The sequence below is a fragment of the Pectinophora gossypiella genome, chromosome 28 (assembly GCF_024362695.1).
Source record: "Pectinophora gossypiella chromosome 28, ilPecGoss1.1, whole genome shotgun sequence".
NCBI lineage: Eukaryota > Metazoa > Arthropoda > Insecta > Lepidoptera > Gelechiidae > Pectinophora > Pectinophora gossypiella.
Genome location: NC_065431.1, coordinates 3879090 through 3889028, shown reverse-complemented (window position 1 = coordinate 3889028; position 9939 = coordinate 3879090).

The following is a 9939-nucleotide window of genomic DNA, read 5'->3' as shown; positions in this document are numbered from 1 at the left end:
AGTCAATTACAAATTAATTCTTATAAATAGTGGTGCTGTCGCAAATGTTAAACAGAAATCATTTTATGGTGTGTAATTACATTATAAAAATAAAATCAAATAACTTAAAGTAATTCTATAGTCTCTGCCTACCCCAATTGGAAGTTGACGTGATATTGTATTATTTAAAGTCCATGGTCCGGTCACCGAACCACATCATGGTATAAGAAGACCAGGGGCCTGTTTAATAAAACTTACAATTGTAAATTACAATGACAATTTGATGTTCATTACGTAGCTAATATGAAACTGCAAAATATTTGTGTTCACAAACTCCGCAATGTACATCAAATTGTCATTGTAATTTACAATTGTAAGTTTTATTAAACATGCCCCAGGTATGTTCAATCCTATGACAAGCCGCCATTGCTAGCCCTTTGATGACGTAAGTGTTACCATTAAATTGGTATCTCCAACATTCCAAGGACGTAAATTTTGTTACTGAAAATTAAGTGAATTACTGACTAATCTATTTAATTACTATTATTTGTTACATATACGAAAATCATTAAAACTCTACATAAATATTTTACTAAAAGTACAAAATTTCCTTCCAAAGTAATTTTAAAAGCATTAAACTTGGGCATTTTTTTTACGAAAAAGCCAACGTAGCGTGGGATGACGTCAGCTGGGCTAACCTTGAAATGCTAGCTGTCAATTTTGAACATACCTGGTTTTCTTTTTAACTCGCGGGGAATATTATGATTTATGTATGTGATTTAGTATGACAAACTAATAAAAATAAGTATATATACAATTAGACAGGTCCAGTTTTACAGAAGCAACTGCCTGTCTGACCTTCCCACCCGCGAAGGGAAAACCAGCCCAATACAGGTTACGTAACACACCTCCTAAACTCTGATTTTATTTTCTTATTTAAAAACACACCAAAAAATAAATATGCCTATTTAAATGTGTGCTATTTTTCCCTAGAATTGTCTAGATGTTTAAACTTCTTTTCTATGCCTTTCGAACCTCCTTGCTATTCTAGAAAATACCTTTCAGTGTTTACAATGAGAATAAAAACTAGAAGCTCAAATGTAGGTGGCAGCACTGTTGAGTGTTCTTAAATTTTGACAGTTCTTACTGGCCCCGATTCCTGCAGACATCTCTTAATTTTACTTTAAGTTATACCTGTCATTTTCTTATCCGCCGAAAAGGAAAGGGACGGATGATTGACAGCTCTTAATTTTAGGAAGAATGAGTAAATAAATGAATAACCCGGGCGAATTTTTAGACGGTTGTTTTAGATTTGTGCTTAAAATTGACGTGTGTTCCATAAATTTTATGCTTGTCGATTACCCGTCCCTTTCCTTTTCGGCGGATAAGAAAATGACAGATATAACCTAAAATAAAATTAGATGGTATTTACAGGAATTAGCACCACTGTCCAGCTAAAATTCGTGATAAATTGCCATAAAATGTGGAGCAACGTGGAGTGTGTCCCGTCTGAAGGATGAGTTACGAAAAAAAAGCTGCCAGTTGGAAAAAGGCAGTTTTTGATTTAAAAAAACAAAGTTTTTCCAAGTTTTCTTCTTTCCGATCTTTGGGAATATAACACTATGATTTTGCAGTTAAACGCCGCGCAAACGTTTATAGCGTAAAAATATAACCAAAACAATTATGTTTGTTTACTCAAAAAATTTAAACTTGTCGTTCATTGTAATAATTATTGTAATAATTTATGATTATCTCATTTCTTGTAAGTTTTTGCATGCCATACACTTGGTGGATCGTGAGATCCTTATACATAAAATTGTGACCATCTGGTAACAACCATGTATCCAAGCAAATAAAATTATTCTATTCTATTCTAAAAAACATATACATAACTGGCTTCTTTACCATAATTTTTATAGCGTTAAAGAATTTTCATCCCAAAAATATTGAATTGGAAAAATGTGGGTAAATGATTTAAATGATAATTATTGGAAATGTTTCTGTAACTATTTGCATGCTATTGTAGATAGCTGATAAGGAGAGACTTTTATGAGCACCCATCTATTAATGTACCCTTTTCAAAAGCAAATAAAGATTATTTCTATTTCAAATAGTATGGGGAACTGTCAAAATTTAAGATAACTCAACAGTAGCGACACCTGGTGGGAGAAATAGACAGTTTTCATCCTCATTAGCTGAAGCTGTAACATAATAATTGATTCGTGTTTGTATGCGTGGGCGAACAGAAATGTTGTAGTAATGTTATGCCTTCAATCGTACGCTAGCCTGTGACGACTATACGCTACTTGACAACCTAGTCAAATGAGATACTTTTTACGAAACGTCAAAACAAAAGTGGTCTTTGAAGTTTGTATGGAAGTACTGTCCTGTGACGTCATCAATAAAAGCGGTCAAACGTCGTACTCATTGTTACTTAATTCATGAATAAAATTCGAAAATAAGTCGACAAGAAAAATAAGATTGATTTTTGCTTCTATTCAAGACAACTGCTTCGGGACGGGACCCACGGCTTAACGTGCCCTTCGAAGCACGAAATCATCTTACTTCGACCAGGGGCCTGTTTAATAAAACTCACAATTGTGAATTACAATGACAATTTGACGTACATTGCGGTGTGTGTGATCACGAATATTTTGCAGTTTCATATTAGCTACGCAATGAACACCAAATTGTCGTTGTAATTTACAATTGTAAGTTTTATTAAACAGGCCCCAGATAACGAGCGACACGACGGATCGTGAGCCTAACTCTAACCACTAGACCACGGAGGCTGTTCACAAAAAAAAAACAAAAAAATCAAAAACGAATGTCTTTGAGAAAGCTTAATTGTTTTTACCGTCCATTTTTAAATAGATGTTCAATATTTTCTTATGTAATGTACGTCGTCGGCATTTTATGGAATGTACATATTTATCGTTCGATGGAAAGATTTTATATTGCCGAAGTTAGTAGCATTTTTGAGGTGACTTATTGTAGATTTGCCGCAAATGGCATTAACTACTTGGCCGGACAAATGGGGAGCGTTGAGGGCACTCTCTCTAGTCTATTTACGCCGTTAAGCTCACGCGGACTGTCTATCTCACTCGCACACGAACGGTAGTTAATATCGAGAGTCCGGGCCGAACTGGGCACCTTCAGACCTGTTGTCTTGAATTTTGTACCGGGTGAGGACCCCAGCGCCTTCCATTTGTCCGGCCAAGTAGTTAATGTTATATGCGGAAAGTCTAACACAAGTCATGTCAAAAAATAAAAAAAGACAATGTATAATCCATGGTATAAGAAGACCAGGTATGCTCAATCCTATGACAAGCCGTCATTGCTAGCCCACTGATGACGTAAGTGTTACCATTCAATTGGTATCTCCAACATTCCAAGGACTAAATTTTATTATTGAAAATTAAGTGAATTACTGACTAATGTATTTAATTACTAATACTTGTTACATAACATAAACATAAATAGCCTATATACGTCCCACTGCTGGGCACAGGCCTCCTCTCAATCAACCGGAGAGGGAACTTGTTACATATATAAAAAAAATTAAAACTGTAAATAAATCTTTTACTAAAAGTTCAAAATTTCCTTGCAAAGTAAATATAAAAATCGTTGGTCGTGGGTATTTTTTTTTACGAAATGGCAACGCAGGTCGGGATGTCGTCAGCTGGGCTAACCTTGAAATGTTAGCTGTCACTTTTGACCATACCTGGTTTACAACTTCAACTTTTTTCTTGTCCTTTCATCATTTCATTAATCATCAAGAAAAAAAAATACGTAAGACATGGCTGTATGGGCATAGTTCCCTTTGCCTTACCCTTAGGGGAAAATCAAACCAAAAAAAATGTTTATGGCTGCATTGTTCAGAGAAGACGATTCTGCCAACGTCAAATACCTGGTTTTCTTACACCATAGTAAAATCTTTCTGTCAATGGAAGGTCAATAAAGTTATTTTGCTAGATAGTTGTTGAGTGTTATATGTTATAACACCGTATTAGGGATATATTGGTGCTAATTCCTGTAAATACCATCTAATTTTATTTTAAGTTATATCTATCATTTTCTTATCCGCCGAAAAAGAAAGGGACGGGTAATCGACAAGCATAAAATTTATGGAACACACGTCAATTTTAAGCACAAATCTAAACCAACCGCCTAAAAATTTTAAATCCGTCAATAACCCGACACAGTTAAGTAGACAGCACGTCAAACGGATTGCATACCAGCGACGTACCTTTTGATTCGCCCGGGTTATTCATTCATTTACACATTCTTCCTAACATTAAGAGCTGTGAATCATCCGTCCCTTTCCTTTTCGACGGATATGAAAAAGACGGATATAACTTAAAATAAAATTAGGCGGTGTCTGCAGGAATCGGGGCCATTAGCTAGATAATAGATAATGGTGCCAAATCCAGTACGGTCACGAGTACTAATATGTATACACTTTGAAACCATGTCACATTAACTTTTTTGAAAAAATAAACCGTAAGTCTCATTAAATGTCAAATATGATAGTGCGACAGGGTTCTAAAGTGGGTACATGATATTACTCACGACTGTACACAACATCTAATTTTATTTTAAGTTATACCTGCCTTTTCTTATCTGCTGAAAAAGAAAGGGACGGGTAATCGACAGGCATAAAATTTATGGAACACACGTCAATTTTAGGCGGAAATCCAAAACAATCCTCTAAAAATTTTACATCGGCCAATACCCGACAGAATTAAGTTGACAGCAGACGTCAAACTTTTTTGATTCGCCCGGGTTATTCATTCGCTCAGTCATCCATTTTGAAATTAACAGCCGTCAATCCGTCCCGTTCCTTTTCTGCGGATAAGAAAATGACAGGTATAACTGAAAATAGAATTAGATGGTGTATACTGGAATGAGGGAGTTTCTAGGCTACGTAACCCAACAAAATACAGATGGCGCTGTTCAGTTTTCTCAATGCTCCAAGTACATAATTAATCAAAATTATATCGTAATGGCAGAGGCATATATGTGGGATATAGAAATAACACAGGATATATTTTAAAAGTCTTTACTCCTTTTATTTTACACACTCCTTATTTTTAAACAAAATCCTCTCACGCGACCGACATCGCACCAAAGACTCCCCTCTCTTACTTTTTAAAACTGCCTTACGTCCCATTCATTAACCTCTCATCTGCCGAGATACCAGACACAATAGATTTTACATTGTGTCAGGTCGAGATCCGCGTTCCGGCAGATGAGAGGTTAACCATCCTCCTTTCACACAAAAAACAATCAAATTCATTACATATATAAAAATAATACTTGCCTGATATTTGGATCAGATATGGTATAGAATCATAGTGCTACCAGTATTGCTTCTCTTTATTTTGATCAGAATAATAATGGATGGCAGATGTGTTGTGCCCGGGTGTAATGAGAAGGGTTATAATTTATACCCAAAAACAAAGATAAAAGATGCAAATAATATGTCTGTTATCCGTGAAATTATAATTTTAAACGAAGAACAAACTGTACACCGCCATCTATATATTTTTAGGGACTTAGTCTGGAAAGTCCCTTGTTAGCAACATTGTAAGTCACAAAAAACATATTTTTACACAAAAATTTATAATTCACATCACATTGCCTAACTTAGTATGTACTTACAATTATGTGTATTAGAAAAATATATATATTTTTTGTTAATGGATAAGCTTATAGTCGTAAAACCGAATAATAAGATGAAAGTATAAAAAAAATATATTATACTTAGTCGGGGTGTAATGTAATTTTAAAAGGTTACTTTGTTCAAAGACAAGTTATGGGGTTTGACATATCTAAGGCGCCCCATACACCTACAATAATATTGCACAATGATTGAACAAAAGATTGAGCGAGTTTAATTTTTATTGGGCAATATTTTTTTCTTGCACTGTGTAGGCTTAGCATTATTTTTCATTTTAGTTATCGGAGCGATCGCGATCGGTCAGTCACGGTATTATTTTTAAATATTGTTCAGACTGGTTTGTCAATTTTATTAAGAGAATTTATAAAACGTTTGGAATCAAAGGGGTTATTCAATATTATACAATACAAACAATACAAATACACTTTATTGCACCAAAATAAAAATAAATAATTACAAAAAGTCTCTTAACTAAGTACATGGCAAATGGCGGCCTTATCGCTTAAAGCGAAAGCGTGAGCTTATTGCATAATTAAAGGATTGTACAATAAATATTATTGTAGGTGTATGGGGCGCCTTATGGGGAGTTTTCCAGTTAGTTCCATCATTTATACAGAGATGGCGTTGACGTCACTTTAGGAAAGCTTCGTATGGAATGATAATTATTTAACGTTCACATATTCAAAGGAGGTAATCCGATAATATAGTCGTAAGACCGAATGTTTCGTAAGATCCGACCGATTGTGTCTGGGAATCTCGGTCACAGGAGGATATATGAACAATTTTAAACTATCTACTCAATTATATATTTATAAGTTAATGTGATCCGTTTTCCATACAAAAGTTCATGCACTGCTACAGGGAAACGGATGGAGGGATATTGTTTTAAAACCGATAATTAGTAATATTTTAGTATATTATTTTCGCGAACTGACAAAAATTTTGGGTCCGAACACGAGAAGTACCATATTTCAGACCCTCAATTTTGATCAATTCTACATTTGTACTGGTGCATTATTAATAAAAACATAAACTATATCCAATGATACAAATAAATGGACTGCTTTTTGGACATTCTGTTTACATTTATTTAAATAAACTTCCAAAAGTGATTTAAAGCGCCATCTCTTCTTATTGAAAGAACTAAATTTATTGCACCTGCTGGAAAACTCCTATAATTTGCATTTACTAGACGCTTTAAAGGCGAAGGCAGAAAATATAATCTCAACATCACCTTTCACATCATTTGCTGTAGTTGCTCATAGAATAAGTAGACTCTAAAGTTGCTTGGATGAACTTACTGATAGCCTGTTGTAATATGTTTTTTCAAGAAACAACCTCAGTTGTTTGACCACCTTACAAATAAAAAATAAACCAGGAATGAACGTGGGTTTAAAATTTGACAGCCAAGCAAAGTTCAGTCGAATTGTATGAAATTTTCCTATACCCAAAGGTTGCCTGGAAGAAATTGCTGCATGAGCAATAAGGCCGCCTGTTGTGTTTTTCTGTATATTATTATGTTGTCCTTATATCTGTGTTTTGTGTCCATTGTGCTCAATAAAGTATTTTATCTATCTATGATAATTGGATTCAGTTTTACGTAGATGTAATATCAAATACTTAAAACCCACGTGAATCCCTGGTTTATGTTTTATTTGTAAAGTGGTGAGTGCCAGCAATAAGGTCGCTTGTTATGCCATTTCTGTATATTTTACCTTTTCTTGGTGTGCAATAAATATTATTTTTTTATTTTCTAATACCTAATAGATCTAATCTACGTTTCATCATAATTATTGTACAGTGCTTCTATTCCCTTAATGTCTTGTTTTAGATCATGTATCAGAATTTGAATTCAGAACTAGGATGTTAAAAAGGTCACATCGAAGCAATTCATATAAGAAAGCATATAAAAGTAAGTGCGCAATGCAAACGTCAAATAGCAATATTGCTTTCTTAGATGAATTGCTTCGATGTGGCCATTTTAACCCCCCCAGTTCTTAATTCAAATTATTTTTGTTTGTGAACAAAACATCAATAGAAGAGTTAGTTCTGAATTCAAATTATTATTGTATATAAACAAAATAGAAATAAATGGCTTAGTTCTAAATTCAAATTCTATTAAATCATAAATCTAATAATTGATGAACATGGAAATTAGCATTTGTTTGTATTCGGAATTGCGATGTTTGCCGAGAGACATTAAGAAAATTGAAGCACTCTAATAAAACGCTGTTTAAATTTATTTTTCTTGTTTGTCTCTAGACGCATGGGTTATGTCAAACCTTTGAAAATGTAAATGATGTTAAGATGTCGCTTAGCCGATAGGACAATATTATTATGGTATAAGAAAACCAGGTATGCTCAAAACTGACAGCTAGCATTTCAAGGTTAGCCCAGCTGACGTCATCCCACCCTGCTAATTATTTTTATATATGTGCCAAGTATTAGTAATTAAATTACATAAGTCAGTAATTCCCTTGGTTTTGGCGGGAAGAAGAGAGGAATGGCGGTTACTCCACCGACAAGAGCGCAGCTCTTAAATAGAGAGAGAGAGTAATTCCCTTAATTTTCAATAATAAAATTTACGTCCTTGGAATGTTGGAGATACCAATTTAATAGTAACACAGTGGTAACACTTACGTCATCAAAAGGCTAGCAACGGCGGCTTGTCATAGGATTGAGCATACCTGGTTTACTTCTACCATAGTAGATATCATCTGATAAAGATGTAAAGGCCTGAGAGAGAGAGAGAGTAGATATAATCGAACAATAGTGGGAAAATTGATAACCGACGTATGCATCGCTCGCTACTTATCATTATACTAAAACAACGCTGCATTTCATAAAAAATAAAAGAAATATCGAATGTATATCATTCATTTATAGTAATTATATTTTGCCTTAATTCGTAATTTAGTTTATATTGACTTAAATAAGGCGTGAAATTGAAATAAAAATAGAATTATGCTGCATTTTCTGTCTTATTTTTCATTTTAGGACCCCCAAATGCAAGGTTGATATCGAAATTGCATACTTCAATCATCTTTCCGCTTTGTATTCGTGGATTTCTCGCGAGCAGCACATATATTTTTTCCATCCCCGTTTTCATACCCTTAAGGGATGATAAAAATTATCCTCTGTCATTTCCTAAGTCCCAAACCTCAAGTCCCATCCCAAATCTCCTAAATCGGCTCAGCGATTTGCTCCGAGAATGACAAAATATGAAACAGTAGAAGCAACAATTGGATAGAAGTACCAGGCGAACATAAATTGGAAAGAGACAACCCTTCTGCACGTCTCAACGAGTAACGCCATCTAACGGAGTAATGTAGACAACAGAATTGATTTCTCAAAATGGCAACACAGCGTCCTAAATCTCAATATTTTTTTTATTTAATATTCGAATTCGTTTCGGTTTGTTTTAAAAAGTTTTAAAAGTATTGCTCCGATGTAATAGGAAACTTCAACAGTGTAATAATCTCGTATAGTTTTTTTTTCTTGAATGGCTTCGCCTCATATCTCGTGTCGTGCGAATAGATATTTTGAATTTAAAACCGACATTCACGATGCGGTGTTGCCATATATTCTCGAAACAAGTTTTAAAATAGAAACATCATAGATCTCTTGCTACTGTACGGTAGATGGCGTTGATTTGTCACAAAAAAATAAATGTTTTGTAAACAATAAAGAACATTGATTTAATTTTATCTACAATGCTATAAAATCTATTAAAACTTTAAAACTTATTGAAATGGTAACGAAACTCCTCAAGAGTATAGAAATAGTTTTACTGTTCGCCTATCATATTTATAGTTCCTGAAAGTGTCATTATATACTCTGTTGTAGTAAGATTTTCATTATTTTTGCCGTAACACGCACCGTTTTTTAGATTTATTGATCATTGTATTTAATTGCTAGACTTATTAATTTTATATGTATAAGTAGTTAGTGGAGGACGAGGGCGCAGGACCGATCGTCGTGGAGATCCTTGGGGGAGGCCTATGCCCAGCAGTGGGCGTCATACGGCTGATGGTGAAGTAGTTAGTGATGGTGCATTGTTACGGTGAAAATAACACATCTGAAAAGTGTGCCTGAAAGTCCTCAAAGTTTAATGTTCAGTCTGTTATAGTAAAATAGTCGTCAAAATCCCTGTAAAGTATCCTATATCATTTACTTGTACCCTAGAGCATGCGCCTGAGAAATTTCATGATATCGGTTCAGTAGTTCAGGCGTAAATCCAACTTTTGCATTTGTATTTTGCTTGTTGCCTCAATAAT